Source organism: Phoenix dactylifera, chromosome 1 (assembly GCF_051530095.1).
Source record: "Phoenix dactylifera cultivar Ajwa chromosome 1, Ajwa_hap1_PhDact_Kaust_v1.1, whole genome shotgun sequence".
NCBI lineage: Eukaryota > Viridiplantae > Streptophyta > Magnoliopsida > Arecales > Arecaceae > Phoenix > Phoenix dactylifera.
The window spans coordinates 59,209,264-59,225,412 of record NC_143190.1 but is presented as its reverse complement, the minus strand read 5'-3'; the positions used below and the strand labels follow the sequence as shown (position 1 = coordinate 59,225,412).

At 58.4% G+C, this 16,149-nt stretch overlaps 1 long non-coding RNA gene across 2 annotated transcripts in view; it reads right to left on the bottom strand.

Moving 5' to 3' along the window:
* The window catches only part of LOC148715441 (uncharacterized), a 49,755-nt gene that overhangs the window by 5,225 nt on the left and 28,381 nt on the right, over positions 1–16,149 (bottom strand). The gene's annotated exons all lie outside the window — the stretch shown is intronic.

Here is a 16,149-nt window from a genome sequence, read left to right as displayed (position 1 = left end):
AGCCGCGCGCTACTGTAAGTGCGCTTTTGTCCTAACCCAACGGGGCGTTCCTTCTCTACTACCCCAGCGGGGCATTCGGCCAAAGCTCACCTTGAGGGTTCCAAAGTACTGAGGAGCATTGCAAATGGATCTGGCCCGAGCTAGACGCTCCGTGGTCTTGGCCGTGCACGGGCGCCCGTGGCTATGGCTTTGCGCGAGCGCGTCACAGTAGCGGCCTCCTACTAACCCAGCAAGACATCCGCCTAAAGCCCACCCCGAGGGTTTCAAAGTCTGAAGAGCATTGCAAATGGATTTGGCCGAGCCGTGGCCTTGGTCGTGCGCGGGCGCCCATAGCTGTGGTGTTGGAGGGTGGCTTTCGGCCCCAAGCCACCACACCAAGTCTTGCACATTTGCTCCTTGTGGATGACTTAGAGTTGTAGGTAAAGGGCCGAGCGGGTAACGCCGTGGTAGTTTGAGCTTGCGCCGCGGTGTGCCAAGTTCGTAAGTAGCCGAGGAAATCAAGGCAAGGGAAGGGTCTACTGGTTGCAGCTTGACCCGACCCTTGACTTGAGAAGAAAACAATCAAACTCAAAAGGATATTTGTGGAGATATTTAGAGGAACGCTTGATTGATTCTATTTCCCAAAATGAAGCTTACAAGCAAAACATCTAAGGGAAACTATGATGGATTTTCCTTAGCCCAAGTCTTGGACAAACCCCAAGACCGAATACAAAGAAACAAGGTCCCTCCCAAGCCACTAGGGCCGAAATACAACAAGTGCTAAGATAAAAGATGTAAGATGTTCAAAAGAGCCTCATTCCCTCTTATTTATAGTGCTCCCCAAGTGGCCCAAGAGTGGCCAAGGCATAGGGGTCTTCATGGCATGAGAAGGGCCAAAGGCTTGGCCAAGGCATGGCCAAGCCTTGGGCATAGGCTGTTGGCCCGGCTGGGGCCTTGGCAGGAGGCTGGCAAGCCTATGGCACAGCCTGGGCGCTGTGGCAGGGCGCCTGGGCGCGGTAGGCTGGCTGGCAGGGCGCCTGGGCGCGCGGCAGGGCGCCAGGGGGCGCGGCAGGGTCGCGGCAGGGCGCCAGGGGCGCGGCAGGCGCGCGTGGGCGCGCGCAGGGCCGGTCGGCGCGCGTGGGCGCTCGCGCAGGCGGCGCGCAGGGCTGGTCGGGCGCGCGTGGGCGCGTGCAGGCGGGCAGGTCTGTGGCCAGGTTCGCTGGGCCGAACCTCGCCCGGGCGCGCGGGCGGCTGCGGTTGGCGGCGAGGTTCGCTGGCCGAACCTCGCCTGGGCGCGCGGGCGGGCGCTGGGCTCGCCCGGCCGTGGCCTGGGCGCGCCCGGCCGTGGCCTGGGCGCGCCCGGCCGTGGCCTGGGCGCGCCCCGCAGTGGCCTGAGGCGTGCTTGGGCATGTCTTGGGCGCGCTCATGCGTGGGCACGGGCGCGGGCTTGGTTGGGCACGGTCATGGGTGAGCTTGGCCGAGTGGAGAAGAGCTTGGCCAAGGCTAGGCCAAGCATGGAGGGGCTTGTCCAAGGCTTGGCCAAGAGTAAATGGGCTTCGGCCAATGCTTTCTAAGCAAAATAGTAAACTCATACCTTGGCATGTCCTTTCGTGGTCCTCCTCCGGGCCGGTATTCCCCCTTGGTTGAAGGCCCCGACGGTGGCGCTTGCGAGGGTCTTCAACATTCTCCCTCCCTTGAAGAATATCCTTGTCCTCAAGGATAAAATGTGGGTATCGCCGGGTCATTTCTTCATAATTCTCCCGAGTGGCCTCTTCTTTTGGCATACCTTCCCATGAGATTAAGACTTGCCATTCTTTTCTTCGTTCTCTCCCTTTCCTCCAAATGCAGTATTTAATGGCTTCCTTGGGTTGGAGTAATAATCTTCCATCATGATCATAAGTGGGTAAGTCTTTTTCTATCAATGAAGGGTCACCCACCGCTTTCTTGAGTAGAGACACATGAAAGACCGGATGTAGCAATGAAGTAGTGGGCAAGTCCAACCGATATGCTGCTACTCCCATCCTTTCCACTACTTTGAATGGCCCATAAAACCTTTGAGATAGTTTGTAGCTAAAATTCTTCTTGAGGGATTTTTGAGTATAAGGTTGTAACTTTAAATAAACAAAATCCCCGGGATTGAAGGTTACCTCTCTTCGGTTCTTGTCATAGTACCTCTTCATCCTTTCTTGGGCCTTCTTGAGCTCCCTTCTTGCATTGGTTAGAGCTTCATCTCTTCCGGCCAATGTTTGTTCTACTTCTTCATTCTTGGCCGTCCCCCTCTCATGTCGGTGCAAACCCGGAGGCGGTCTCCCATAAACTAATTCAAATGGGCTAGTTTTGATAGATGAATGAAAGGTAGTATTGTACCAATACTCGGCCCAAACAATGAAATCTCCCCATTTGGATTGTTGGTTGTGGCAAAAGCATCTTAAGTATTGTTCAAGGGTCCGGTTGGTTACCTCCGTTTGCCCATCCGTTTGAGGATGATAGGATGAGCTTGTCTTCAATGTGCTCCCTTGAAGTGTGAATAATTCCTTCCAAAATGTGCTCATAAATACTCTATCCCGGTCGGATACTATGCTTTTTGGAACACCATGCAACTTGATCACCGACTCCACAAATGATGTAGCCACCGATTTGGCCGTGTAGGGATGTTTGATGGGGATGAAATGAGCATATTTGCTTAGCCGGTCCACTACCACCATTATGACTTCATACCCCTTGCTAGTAGGCAAACCTTCAACAAAGTCCATGGAGATGTCTTCCCAAATCATACTTGGAATAGGGAGTGGTTGAAGAAGGCCCATTGGCGCCCTTGGATCATACTTGATTTTTTGGCAAATTTCACATCCGGCCACCAATGCCTTGACTTCGGCTTTAAGTCCCTCCCAATAGAAGAAGTGCTTAACTCGGATATAAGTGCGAAACCAACCCGAGTGTCCACCCTCCTTGCTATTGTGAAAATGATCAAGGATGTTTCTTCTCAAATTAGGGACATTAGGTACATAGACATACCCTTTGTAGATGATGAGTCCTTCCTTGAGCTTGTAGTTGGCCACCCCCTCAGTTGAAGCTTCAATCTTTTCTTTGATCTCCAAGGCTCGAGCATCAAGCTTGTTTGCCTCCCGGATTTGGTCCCAAATCCTCCATTCGATCCCACTAAGAGCCATGGAAGTAGGCTCTTCTCCTTCGGCCGCCCAAAGCATTGGGCTCCCCTCCTTCCTTGATAGTGCATCCGCCACTTTGTTTTCTTTTCCCGGTTGATATACAATATTATATTCGAAGCCAAGAAGTTTGACTAAGAATTTTTGTTGCTCCGGGGTCACAATCTTTTGTTCTAAAAGATGCCTCAATGCTTGTTGATCGGTGACAATAGTGAATTTTTTTCCAAGCAAGTAAGGCCTCCATACCTTGACGGCGTGCACCAATGCTAATAACTCCCTTGCATATGTTCCCCAAGCCTTCTTCATGGGTCCCAAGGCTTTTGAAAGAAAGGCTAAGGGTCTCTTTTGTTGTACAAGGACCGCTCCGATGCCATCTCCACTTGCATCAGTGTAGACTTCGAAGGGAATAGAGAAATCCGGAAGTGCTAGGACCGGTGTTTGAGTCATGGCCCTCTTCAAGTTGTCAAATGCTTCTCTTGACTCCGGAGTCCATTCAAATTCACCCTTCTTTAACATGGAGGTTAGAGGTTTTGCAATCAAGCCATAATTCTTCACAAACCTCCGATAGTACCCGGTCAATCCCAAGAAACCTCTAAGAGCCGAGATGTTCTTAGGTAGAGGCCAATCCACCATAGCCTCAATCTTCCTTTGGTCCACCTTCACACCTTCCCCCGAGATGATGTGCCCCAAGTACTCTAACTCCGGTTGGGCAAAGGCACATTTGGAAGGTGTTACGGGGGAACTTAGCCACCATGCCCCACGTGACCGGCACGCGCGCCCAGGAAGACTACGGCTGCCCCTTGATCCAGCAATCCGACCTCGGGTCGGATATCTTCGGCTCCGCAGCCCGACCCCGAGTCGGCTGCCCCTTGATCCAGCAATCCGACCTCGGGTCGGATATCTTCGGCTCCGCAGCCCGACCCCGAGTCGGGTGCCCCTTGATCCAGCAATCCGACCCCAAGTCGGCAATCTCTTGACAACAACAGACTGTTCCCCTGAGGCACGCCGCGGCCCCCTGCTCCACTACTCCCTGCAACGGCCGTATCCGGCGCTGCCCCACGATCCCCTGTAACAGCCGTACAAAGCGGAGCTCCACTACGCCCTGCCATGGCCGTACCCGGCGCTGCCCCACGACGCTCTGTAACGACCATGTCAGTGGCAACCCCATCGTGCCACACGATGACCAATTCCCAAAAAAATCCCCCAGCCTGATATATATGCGGCTGGGGGGGAAGGGGAGGGTAAGCAAGATTTTCCAGAGTATCATCTTACCTGCTACCTCTCCTTCTCCTTCGATCTTCCCTAACTTGATCGTCGGAGGGCCCCCACTACCCCGGTGGTGGTGCGAGGCTTGCTTGCAGGTTTCCCGGCGGAAGGTGGAGCGCAACCGAAGCAATTCCAAGGAAACCCCGTTCACACCGCTGTGCCAATCGTTCTCGGTTTGAGCCCCCAGCAACAGTTGGCGCTAGAGGAAGGGCCCGGATCTCAGAGCGATCGTAATGGCACGGCAAGGTGGTCGTGGAGCTTCCAATGCTCCCGGTCGCGGGGCCTCTCGCGCCTCTGGCCGGGAGGCCGCTGCATCTCCAACACACTCTCAGCAACACTCCACCGCCCCACCGCCCATTCAGACGGTCAAAGCCGCCCAGTTCGACCAGCTAACCCAGCAGGTTCGCACCCTCGCGGAGGCGGTGCAGAATCTGCAGGGTGCGATGTCCCGGGCGCCGCAGCGGGCTCAGGAGCCGCCGCTGCCTGAGCGTTCGCCTGTCCTCCTCAACCCGCGCTCCTTCCTCTCCCATGGGGAGGAGCGCCGGCGCGAGGAGGATTCTCGAGCACGCTCCATTCTGCCGGGACCTTCCCACCGGAGCTGCGCGGGGTACGAGAGGCGGGCCCGGGCGCGTTCCCAGACCCCCCAGTCCTCGAGGAACCCGCGCTCCAGTCGGTCCCCCTCGCCGCTCCTTGTCTCCCACCCACCGGTCGCGCTCCCTGGACCGGCGGGTGGACGATCTCCACCGACAACTCCAGGTCCTGAAGGGCCATTCCAAAGATCCCTTCGCCGACTTAGAGATCTCCTCCCAGCCGGCGCTTGCCTCGAGGATCCTGCGGACCCCGAATCCGCCGGGGTTCAAAATGCCGGCGATCGAGCCCTATGACGGGGCGGCGGACCCGCGGGATCACGTCGAGAGTTTCAGGACCCTTATGCTCCTCCACGGAGCATCAGATCCCCTTCTTTGCAAGGCTTTTCTGGCAACCCTCCGTGGCCCGGCGAGGGCGTGGTTCGCCGGGCTGGAGGCTGACTCAATCCGGTCCTTCGACCAGTTCACCCGCCTCTTCATCACTCATTTCGCCGTCAGTAGCCGGCGGCGACTGGTCTCCGACTCCCTCTTTGATGTCCGGCAAAACGAGGGAGAAAGCCTGCGGGATTATCTTACCCGCTTCAACAGGGCTACGCTGGAGGTCCGGAACCTGAGTCAGGAGGTAGCTCTTCAGCCCTGAAGCGTGGCTTCCGGAAGGGCAGACTCACCTTCTCCTTGGACAAACGCCTGCCGCGGAGCTTCCCAGAGCTGTTGTCCCGGGCGAACCAGTATGCGGACGCCGAAGAGGCGGCCGCCCACCGGAGCAAGGAGGCCGCCGAGATCCCTCAAAAGCTTGGAAAGAAAAGGCGGAAAGAGGCACGCCAGAGGAGGAGCCCGACGCCTCAGCGTCGGCGCAGAAGCCCGTCGCCGGCGAAGAACCACGGCGCCCCACGCCCTCGTTCTCCGCCCCGACGTTTCAACCGGTACACCCCTCTCCTGACTCCCCGGGCCCAGATCCTTATGGAGATCAAGGGGCGGGAGGACCTCCCGGCCCCGAGACAGATGCGGAGGATCCCTGGGAAGAGGCCCTCCCGGGCGTACTGTGAGTACCACCGAGACCACGGCCACGACACGGAGGACTGCTTCCAGCTTCGGGACGAGATCGAGGCTCTCATCCGCCGGGGGCGTCTCGGTCGATATGTGAGCGACCGACATCCCCCCGCAGACCCGCGTCCGGCCGACCCGGCCCCTCCGGAGCCTCGGGAGCAGAATCGACCCGTTGCGGGCGTGATCCACACTATCACTGGGGGTTGCCCCCGGCCCGTGACGAACGCAGGGGGCTCGACGGAAGCGTCAGGGGCGGCCGTCGCAAAGAGGCAGAGGGTCGGCAATGTAATCACCTTTTGTGATGAGGATGTAAAGGGGGTTCAGACCCCCCACGATGACGCCATGGTGATCTCCCTCACTATGGCAAACTATGATGTAAGGCGTGTTCTTGTGGATAGTGGAAGCTCAGCTGATATCTTGTTTTACGAGGCCTTCCAAAAGATGGGCTTGTCCAGACAATTGTTGCACAAAATATCCACCCCCCTCATAGGATTCACCGGTGACGCTGTCCCGGCGGAAGGTGTCGTTGAGCTGCCTGTGACTGCGGGCGTCGCACCCGCAGAAGCCACGGTGCGACTCGGGTTCTTGGTCGTCCGTGTTCCCTCGGCCTACAACGCTATCCTCGGACGACCCGGACTGAACGCCCTTCGCGCGGTGGTCTCTACGTACCACTTGCTCATGCGGTTCCCCACGGCGGTCGGGATCGGGGAGGTCCGAGGCGACCAACCGACCGCACGGCAATGTTTCCTAGCGACCCTCAAAGGGAAGAAGCCCGCAGAAGCCCTAAGCGTCGAGTCCCTTGATGCCAGAGACGAGGTGGCCTTGCGGCAGGGGGAGCCGGCCGAGGGTGTGGTCGAAGTTCCCCTCGAGGAAGGCCGCCGGGACCGGGTGGTCCGGGTCGGCGCCAATCTCGACCCGGGAGCTCGGGCCGGTTGGTGGAATTCCTCCGAGCCAATGCCGATGTATTTGCCTGGTCGGCGGCTGATGTACCTGGGATCGACCCGGAGGTCATTTCTCACGCCCTCAACGTCGACCCGACCCACCGGCCAGTGAAGCAGAAGAAGAGACACTGTGCCCCGGATCGGATCCGGGTGGTCGACCAGGAGGTAGACAAACTCTTGGAGGCAGGATTCATAAGGGAGGTGAGTTACCCCGAGTGGCTGGCAAATGTTGTACTTGTCCGGAAGGCGAGCGGGAAGTGGAGGATGTGCGTCGACTATACCGACCTGAACAAGGCGTGCCCTAAGGATAGCTTCCCGCTTCCGCGGATAGACCAACTGGTCGACGCGACTTCCGGATATCAGCTGCTGTCTTTCATGGACGCCTTCTCCGGTTACAACCAGATAATGATGGCCCCACAGGACGAGGAGAAAACTGCCTTTATAACGGACCGGGGGCTGTACTGCTACAAGATAATGCCCTTCGATCTGAAGAACGCTGGCGCCACTTACCAGCGCCTTGTCAACAAAATCTTCAAAGAGCAAATCGGCCGGAACATGGAGGTGTACGTGGACGATATGCTGGTGAAGAGCCGCCAGGCAGACCAGCACATCGTGGATCTGGAGGAGACTTTCACCACCTTGCGGAAGTTTCGCATGAAGCTGAACCCAGCGAAGTGCGCCTTTGGCACTTTGGCCGGGAGGTTCCTCGGTTTCATTGTCAACCAGCGGGGTATCGAAGCCAACCCGGACAAAATCAAGGCTATCCAAGGTATGTCCCCTCCGACCAAAGTGAAGGAGGTTCAGGAGCTCGCTGGAAGGGTCGCCGCGCTCGGACGATTTGTGGCAAAATCGGCCGAACGCTGCCAACCATTCTTCAAGGTGTTAAAACGCCCGAAAGACTTCCTCTGGACGGCCGAATGTCAAGCAGCGTTCGACCAGCTCAAGGAATACCTGGCGTCTCCTCCCCTGCTATCCAAGCCGCAGGAAGGGGAGATGCTCTACCTCTATCTGGCGGTCTCCCCAACCGCGGTCAGTGCGGTGCTGGTTCGGGAAGAGGCAAAGCTCCAGAAGCCTGTGTACTACATCAGCCGGGTCCTACGGGACGCCGAGACGCGGTATACGAAGGCTGAAAAGATCGCCTTCGCGCTGCTGACCGCGACCAGGAGGCTCCGCCCCTATTTCCAGGCCCATTCTGTCGCCCTCTTAACTGATCAACCGTTACGACAGATCCTCAGCAACCCCGAGAATGCGGGACGGCTGGTGAAGTGGGCAGTAGAACTCGGTGAGTTCGACATCCGCTACCAGCCTCGACCCGCCATCAAGGCCCAGGTGCTCGCGGACTTCCTCGCTGAGTGCACGGTGCAGGAGGCGGAACCTAGACCGCCGGAAACGCCCAGCCTCGACCTCCCGACCTGGACGCTTCACATCGATGGGTCGTCGAACCCCGAGGGTGGAGGGGCCGGGCTGGTCCTTACCAGTCCTGATGGAGTGATAGCCGAGTATGCCTTGAGGTTTGGATTTCCAGTTACCAACAACGAGGCGGAATACGAGGCCCTAGTCGCGGGACTCAAACTCACCGGGGAGCTCGGCATCCGGCGTTTGAAGGTCTTCACCGACTCCCAGCTCGTGGTCGGGCAGGTCCGTGGGGAGTTCGAGGCCCGGAGCCCGACCATGCAGAACTACGTCCGGAAGGTGCAAGCACTCACTCCCGACCTCGGTAGTGTCGACATCCAGCAGGTCCCCAGAAGCGAAAATGCCAGGGCCGACAGGTTGTCCCGCTTGGTGGGCGCAGAGGCGCACAACTTGTCGAGGGCAATCTACCTGGAGACCCTGGATGCCCCGAGCATCGGCGAGGCTGGAGCGGTGATGGCGATTGATCCGGAGCCGTCTTGGATGGACCCGCTCGTCGCCTACCTCGCCGAAGGGATCCTCCCTGAAGACGAAGATCAAGCTCGGCGACTTGTCAAGAAGTCCGCCCACTACGTACTCTATGAAGGGAGGCTGTATCGGACCTCGTTTACCGCCCCCCTCTTAAGGTGCCTCCGCCCCTCGGAGGCGGCCTACGTCCTCGGCGAAGTCCACGAGGGCGTCTGCGGATCCCACTCGGGGGCTAGGTCCTTGGCGCACAAGATCATGAGGCAAGGCTATTATTGGCCTACCTTGTTGGAGGACTCAAAGGATTATGTACGGAAATGCGACGCCTGCCAGCGCCACGCCAACGTCCAGAGAGTCCCTTCTGTCCCCTTGGCACCAATCACCGCACCCTGGCCCTTCGCACAGTGGGGAATGGATATCCTCGGACCATTCCCCGTCGCTTCAGCCCAGCGGAAATTCTTGATTGTTGCAATCGACTACTTCACCAAGTGGGTGGAGGCAGAGCCGCTGGCCACTATCACGGAGGCGCAAGTCTGGAAGTTCGTGAAGAAAAACATCATTGTCCGATTTGGGGTACCCCGGGTCCTCATCTCGGATAAAGGTCGACAGTTCGACAACAAGCATTTCCGTGACTTCTGCGAGGAGTTCGGGATCGAGCATCGGTTCACATCTGTGTCGCATCCCCAAACTAACGGTGAGGCCGAGGTGACAAACCGGACAATCCTCCAAGGAATTAAGGCGCGAATCGGTCGGACGGGGCAAGCTTGGGTCGAAGAACTCGAGAACGTCCTTTGGGCGTATCGGACCACGCATCGGACCCCTACCGGGGAGACGCCTTTCAGCCTAACCTATGGCACGGAAGCGGTTGTCCCCGTGGAGCTCGGACTCCCCTCGCCCCGGGTGGCTGCGCACCGACCCGAGGCCAATTCGGAGCAACTCCGAGGGAACCTGGACCTCTTGGAAGAAGCGAGGAAAATGGCGCAGGTCCGGATGGCGATGTATCAGCGGAGGGTGGCCCGATATTATAACTCCAAGGTCCGACCAAAACTTTTCAGAATCGGAGATCTGGTGCTAAGGCGAGCCAAAGCATCTCAACCCGCGGAAGGTGGGAAGCTGGCGCCAAATTGGGAAGGCCCGTATAGGGTTCACTGGGTAAACCGACCTGGCTCCTACCAGTTGGAGGCCCTAGATGGTCGAGAAATTCCAAGGAGCTGGAATTCCGCTAACCTGCGGGTATATTGCCAGTAGAAAGACAAAGCCAGAAAGACAGTTCAAAAATTCATCTCAATAATTCCTGGTTACAATGGCGTGTTCGTGTGATTACAAAGAATTCCCGGAGGGGAATTGGGGAGTAAAGAAAGTAAGGAAGAGGTGGGGACTCCGTGGAGCTGAAGATCCGAGATCCCGAACCCTCCATCCGAAGCAGCTGCAATCCCACCGGACGTGGGTGCTTCCCCCCGGAGGCGCCATCGACGCCTCACGCAAAAGACGAAGAGCCGGCGCGGACGAAGAAGTTCGCACTGCTTCTAGAGGAACGCCACATCCAAGGGATATTCCGGTCCTCCCCAGGAGAAGGGGAGGAAAGGAATACAAGGGAGAAGAGCGCGAGGAGGCGCGATCCCGGATGAAGCGTCTAGCGCAGAGCTCAATCGAGAGGTGGGACTGAAAAGAGGGGGGATGTGATCCCGGATGAAACGCCTAGAGCGGAGTTCCACCGGAGAGAATCTCCCTGTTGATCCCAGATGAAACGACTAGTTGGCGGAAGTTGCGAGGGGCGCGCCTCCCGTTCCTCCGGCGGGGGTTTCCCAGCCACGCGCCGGAGAGGAGGTCCACGATCCATGGCAACCTGAACAGCTCCGGCTTGGCAGGCTCCACCGCACCTGCGCTTATATTTATAGCCAAACTGTGGCCCCCTGGTCGTTCCGATGCGGGTGGCTCCAATAAATGCGGGCACATCGAATCAGGAGCCGTTCCGGCTCTCGAGGTTTATCCCCCCACGATCTCCTAAGCGTCGTTCTCCTTAATTGCATTCTTCGTGCAGGACACTCCGGGCGGCGTGTATCCCGCGGCCCACATATCTCCGCACGCGTCCAGGCCGCATCCGCCTCGAAGGACGCGCGTATCGCGGCCGCTTAACTGGCACTCCTCGCAAGCAGCAACTGGCCGGTCCGATTTCCCAGGTAACGCCTCAATTAGCATTTAATGGCCTTCTGGTGTTCCCCAGGCGACGCTTCGAGAGGAGGAGAAACACGATCGCAGCTGGCCACGGAGAAACCCCGTCGAGCGGCAAGTGATCGGGGCGCGACCAACGAGCGGAATTCCCCGAGGCTTGGCCCTCGGATGCCAGGCTAACCCGATGATCATCCCGGGAGCAGACTAGCCTGAAGCCCCGACCGGTCGCCTCGGCTTGCGCCAGCCTTGGCCGACCAACGAGCGGAATTCCCCGAGGCTCGGTCCTCGAATGCCAGGCTAACCCGATGACCATCCCGGGAGCAGACTAGCCTGAAGCCCCGACCGGTCGCCTCGGCTTGCGCCAGCCTTGGCCGACCAACGAGCGGAATTCCCCGAGGCTCGGCCCTCGGATGCCAGGCTAACCCGATGATCATCCCGGGAGCAGACTAGCCTGAAGCCCCGACCGGTCGCCTCGGCTTGCGCCAGCCTTGGCCGACCAACGAGCGGAATTCCCCAAGGCTCGGTCCTCGGATGCCAGGCTAACCCGATGATCATCCCGGGAACAGACTAGCCTGAAGCCCCGACCGGTCGCCTCGGCTTGCGCCAGCCTTGGCCGACCAACGAGCGAAATTCCCCGAGGCTCGGCCCTCGGATGCCAGGCTAACCCGATGATCATCCCGGGAGCAGACTAGCCTGAAGCCCCGACCGGTCGCCTCGGCTTGCGCCAGCCTTGGCCGACCAACGAGCGGAATTTTCCGAGGCTCGGTCCTCGAATGCCAGGCTAACCCGATGATCATCCCGGGAGCAGACTAGCCTGAAGCCCCGACCGGTCGCCTCGGCTTGCGCCAGCCTTGGCCGACCAACGAGCGGAATTCCCCGAGGCTTGGTCCTCGGATGCCAGGCTAACCCGATGACCATCCCGGGAGCAGACTAGCCTGAAGCCCCGACCGGTCGCCTCGGCTTGCGCCAGCCTTGGCCGACCAACGAGCGGAATTCCCCGAGGCTTGGTCCTCGGATGCCAGGCTAACCCGATGACCATCCCGGGAGCAGACTAGCCTGAAGCCCCGACCGGTCGCCTCGGCTTGCGCCAGCCTTGGCCGACCAACGAGCGAAATTCCCCGAAGCTCGGCCCTCGGATGCCAGGCTAACCCGATGATCATCCCGGGAGCAGACTAGCCTGAAGCCCCGACCGGTCGCCTCGGCTTGCGCCAGCCTTGGCCGACCAACGAGCGGAATTCCCCGAGGCTCGGCCCTCGGATGCCAGGCTAACCCGATGATCATCCCGGGAGCAGACTAGCCTGAAGCCCCGACCGGTCGCCTCGGCTTGCGCCAGCCTTGGCCGACCAACGAGCGGAATTCTCCGAGGCTCGGTCCTCGGATGCCAGGCTAACCCGATGACCATCCCGGGAGCAGACTAGCCTGAAGCCCCGACCGGTCGCCTCGGCTTGCGCCAGCCTTGGCCGACCAACGAGCGGAATTTCCTGAGGCCTAACCCTCGGACGCCTGGCCTAGTGCCGGAAGAATTTCCTGAGGCCTAACCCTCGGATGCCTGGCCTAGCGCCGGAAGAATTTCCTGAGGCCTAACCCTCGGATGCCCGGCCTAGCGCCGGAAGAATTTCCTGAGGCCTAACCCTCGGATGCCCGGCCTAGCGCCGGAAGAATTTCCTGAGGCCTAACCCTCGGATGCCCGGCCTAGCGCCGGAAGAATTTCCTGAGGCCTAACCCTCGGATGCCTGGCCTAGCGCCGGAAGAACTTCAAGAGTCAGGAGTCGGCGAGGCGCTACCAGGAGTTAAAAAGAGGAAGGACGAAAGTGAAATGAGGAAACACTTTGTTTGCATTAACTTTCGTTGCATCAGGGTCGAGACCCATACAACGTGGCAAAACGCCAACATACAAAGAAAAGAACAAAGAAAAGTACAGAGAGTCAGCTTGGAGGAACCCCTGGGTCGGGAACGGCGAGCGCGTCCGCGAAGGATAGGGAGACGGTTGGAGAATCGGCAGGCAATGGCATCGGAGGGGAGTCGAGGAGGGAGACCCCACTCAGGTCAATTCCGGGGTATTTAGCGGACACCCTTGCCAGGCCTTCATCGAAGCCTAAGGCAAAGGAGTCGGACCCCGCGTCCGACATGTCACGGATGAACTCGGCGGACTGACGATAGGCCTGTACCGCCTGACGCCCAATTTCCGCGCTCTTCTCGGCCAGCGCCGCCTCCGCTCGCTCCGTAATCTGAGCTTTCGCTTCCATGACCTTCGCCACAATCCGGTCGTCCGCCTCGGAGGAGACCCTCAGCAGATCGGCCCGAGCCTCCATGTGCTTCGCCTCGGCAGCGACGCGAGCAGCCTCAGCCTCCTCCAGGCGCGAATGAAGCTCCTGGTTGCTCGCATGAGTCCCCTCAAAGGCCGACTCCAATTCGGCCAGCTTGGCTTCAAGAGATCGGGTTCGGTTGCGGGCGTTGTCGGCCGACTGCTGGGCCTTCTCCCACCTCTCCCGGAAGTCGGCAGCCTTCCGGGACTGCTTTTCGGCCCGCTCCTCCGCCTTCCTGATCTCGCTTTCGAGACCCGAGGCAACCTTGAGTTGCTCCTGAGCCTCCAACAGTTGCCTCTCGAGGGCGGCGAAGCCGAGTGCCCGCTCTTCGGCCACCTGGAGCCTCGTCTCGAGGTCCCTGGTCGTCCTCCCCGCCGCAGCCCGGCCTCCCTCCTCTACAGCTTTCAATCGGCTCTCGGCCCTCGCCAGAAGCCTCGCCTGTTCCTCGTGGCTCTCCTCCAGGCGGATCATGTATTGGGCGAGCTAAGAGGTAGGAAAAATGAGAGCGTCAAAGGAGGAGCGAACGAACAGTCCGACGGCAACGGCAGCAGCACAAGGGAGAAACTCAAGGATGCCTGTGAAGAGAAAGGCGGACGGGGGAGGGCCCCCGGTTAAATAGGCAGAAAGGCGGGTGACGCCTCGGTGACGCCAGAGGACGCCTGGCTACCGAAGGATCGTTCGCGCCCCAAAGGCGAATCGACGCCATTAAGGAAGGATGTCCGCCGAAATCCGCAGACCGCCAGATCAGCGACAACCGCCATACGCCATAAAGAAGGCGGGGAGCTCGGAGCGCGCGCGCCTTTCCGAGGGATGGCGGCAATCTCGAAGCATCACTCCCTTCACCCGTTCCCCTCCTGGTTCCAGGCTCGGAAGTGGGGGGCTACTGTTACGGGGGAACTTAGCCACCATGCCCCACGTGACCGGCACGCGCGCCCAGGAAGACTACGGCTGCCCCTTGATCCAGCAATCCGACCTCGGGTCGGATATCCCAAGTCGGCAATCTCTTGACAACAACAGACTGTTCCCCTGAGGCACGCCGCGGCCCCCTGCTCCACTACTCCCTGCAACGGCCGTATCCGGCGCTGCCCCACGATCCCCTGTAACAGCCGTACAAAGCGGAGCTCCACTACGCCCTGCCATGGCCGTACCCGGCGCTGCCCCACGACGCCCTGTAACGACCATGTCAGTGGCAACCCCATCGTGCCACACGATGACCAATCCCCAAAAAAACCCCCCAGCCTGATATATATGCGGCTGGGGGGGAAGGGGAGGGTAAGCAAGATTTTCCAGAGTATCATCTTACCTGCTACCTCTCCTTCTCCTTCGATCTTCCCTAACTTGATCGTCGGAGGGCCCCCACTACCCCGGTGGTGGTGCGAGGCTTGCTTGCAGGTTTCCCGGCGGAAGGTGGAGCGCAACCGAAGCATAGTCACCACATTTGAAGCATAGTCCCTTCTTGATGTAGTCTTGGAGCTCATCCCTGGAAAGCTTCTTGACATGTTGAGGCCGCTCCTTGTACTTCTTCACTTCTTCTTTTCCCTTCCAAGGCCCCTTCGGTGGTAGTGATGTAGAGGCCTTGTTGTTGAAGCTTTCCTTTGACACTTTCTTCTCCATGCCATAACTTTGGTCCAAGATCTCGGCCATCCTCATAGCTTCTTGTAATCTTGCCGGTTGCTTCAACTTTAACTCCTTGGCAAGCCAAGGCTTCAAGCCATCAAGAAAAGTGCCTAACAATGCTTCTTCCGACCACCCACTCACCATGGTTTGTAGAAGCCGGAACTCATCAATATATGCTTGCACTCTTCCTTCTTGCTTTAGCTTGGCGAGTTGGCCATGATGATTCACAACGGGAGAAGGCCCCCATTGTGACATGAACTCCTTCACGAAGGCCGTCCAACCAAGCCTCTTGCCATCTTTCTCATATAGGTCACGGATCCACCTCCACCACCGGCTAGCTCTTCCCTCAAGATGGAAGCTAGCTAATGTGACCCGATCCCTCCTTGGTACTTCATAGACATCAAAATATTGCTCGGCTTTGTCCATCCATTCATAAGGATCACCACCGCCGAACTTGGGAAAGTCAATCTTCGGTTTTCTTAGCCCTCTATCTTGATGTCTTGGGCCCCTAGCATCATCTTCATCATAGGCTTCATTCCTCCTTCCTTCCATGAAGTTCCTCCGGCCTATAGGCCTTTGGTCATGGAATGGATCTCCCTCGGGTTCACTCCCCTCTTCACTATGGCTAGGTCCCTCTTCTTCTATCCACCTCTCAATTTCTATCCCCCGGGCTTCAATTCTTCCTCCTCTCCTCCGAGGCCTCCGGTGATCTAACGCCTCCATTCGGTTAGCCCGTAGGCTTTCCGCATCACTCCTCCTCTCATCCCTTCCATGACCCCGCCGTGAGGCGTGCGACCATGGCTCCTCATCATTTGATCTTTTATGCTCTCTCTCTTTCTTTTTCTCCAATCCTCCTCTCTAACCTCTCCAAGTGAGCATTCATCCCGGCTAGGGTATTGGATAGATTTTCTAGGGTTCGATTTTGGCTTTCAAGGGTTCGGTTTAGGTGGGCCGAACTCCCCTCCAATGCCTCTAGCCGAGCATGGTGAGAATTTGAATTAGCTCCCGACTCCATTGTTTTGCTTCTAACAAATGCACCTCCAAATCTCCTTTGGTTGTCACCCAAGGGATGAACCGACCCTCCTTCTTATATATGTTTTGAAAGGTACACCACTCAATCAACTCCAATTACAACAATGATGTACAACAAATAAGCCTCACAACCCGAAAGAAATGTGTTGTTGCTCTACTTGCT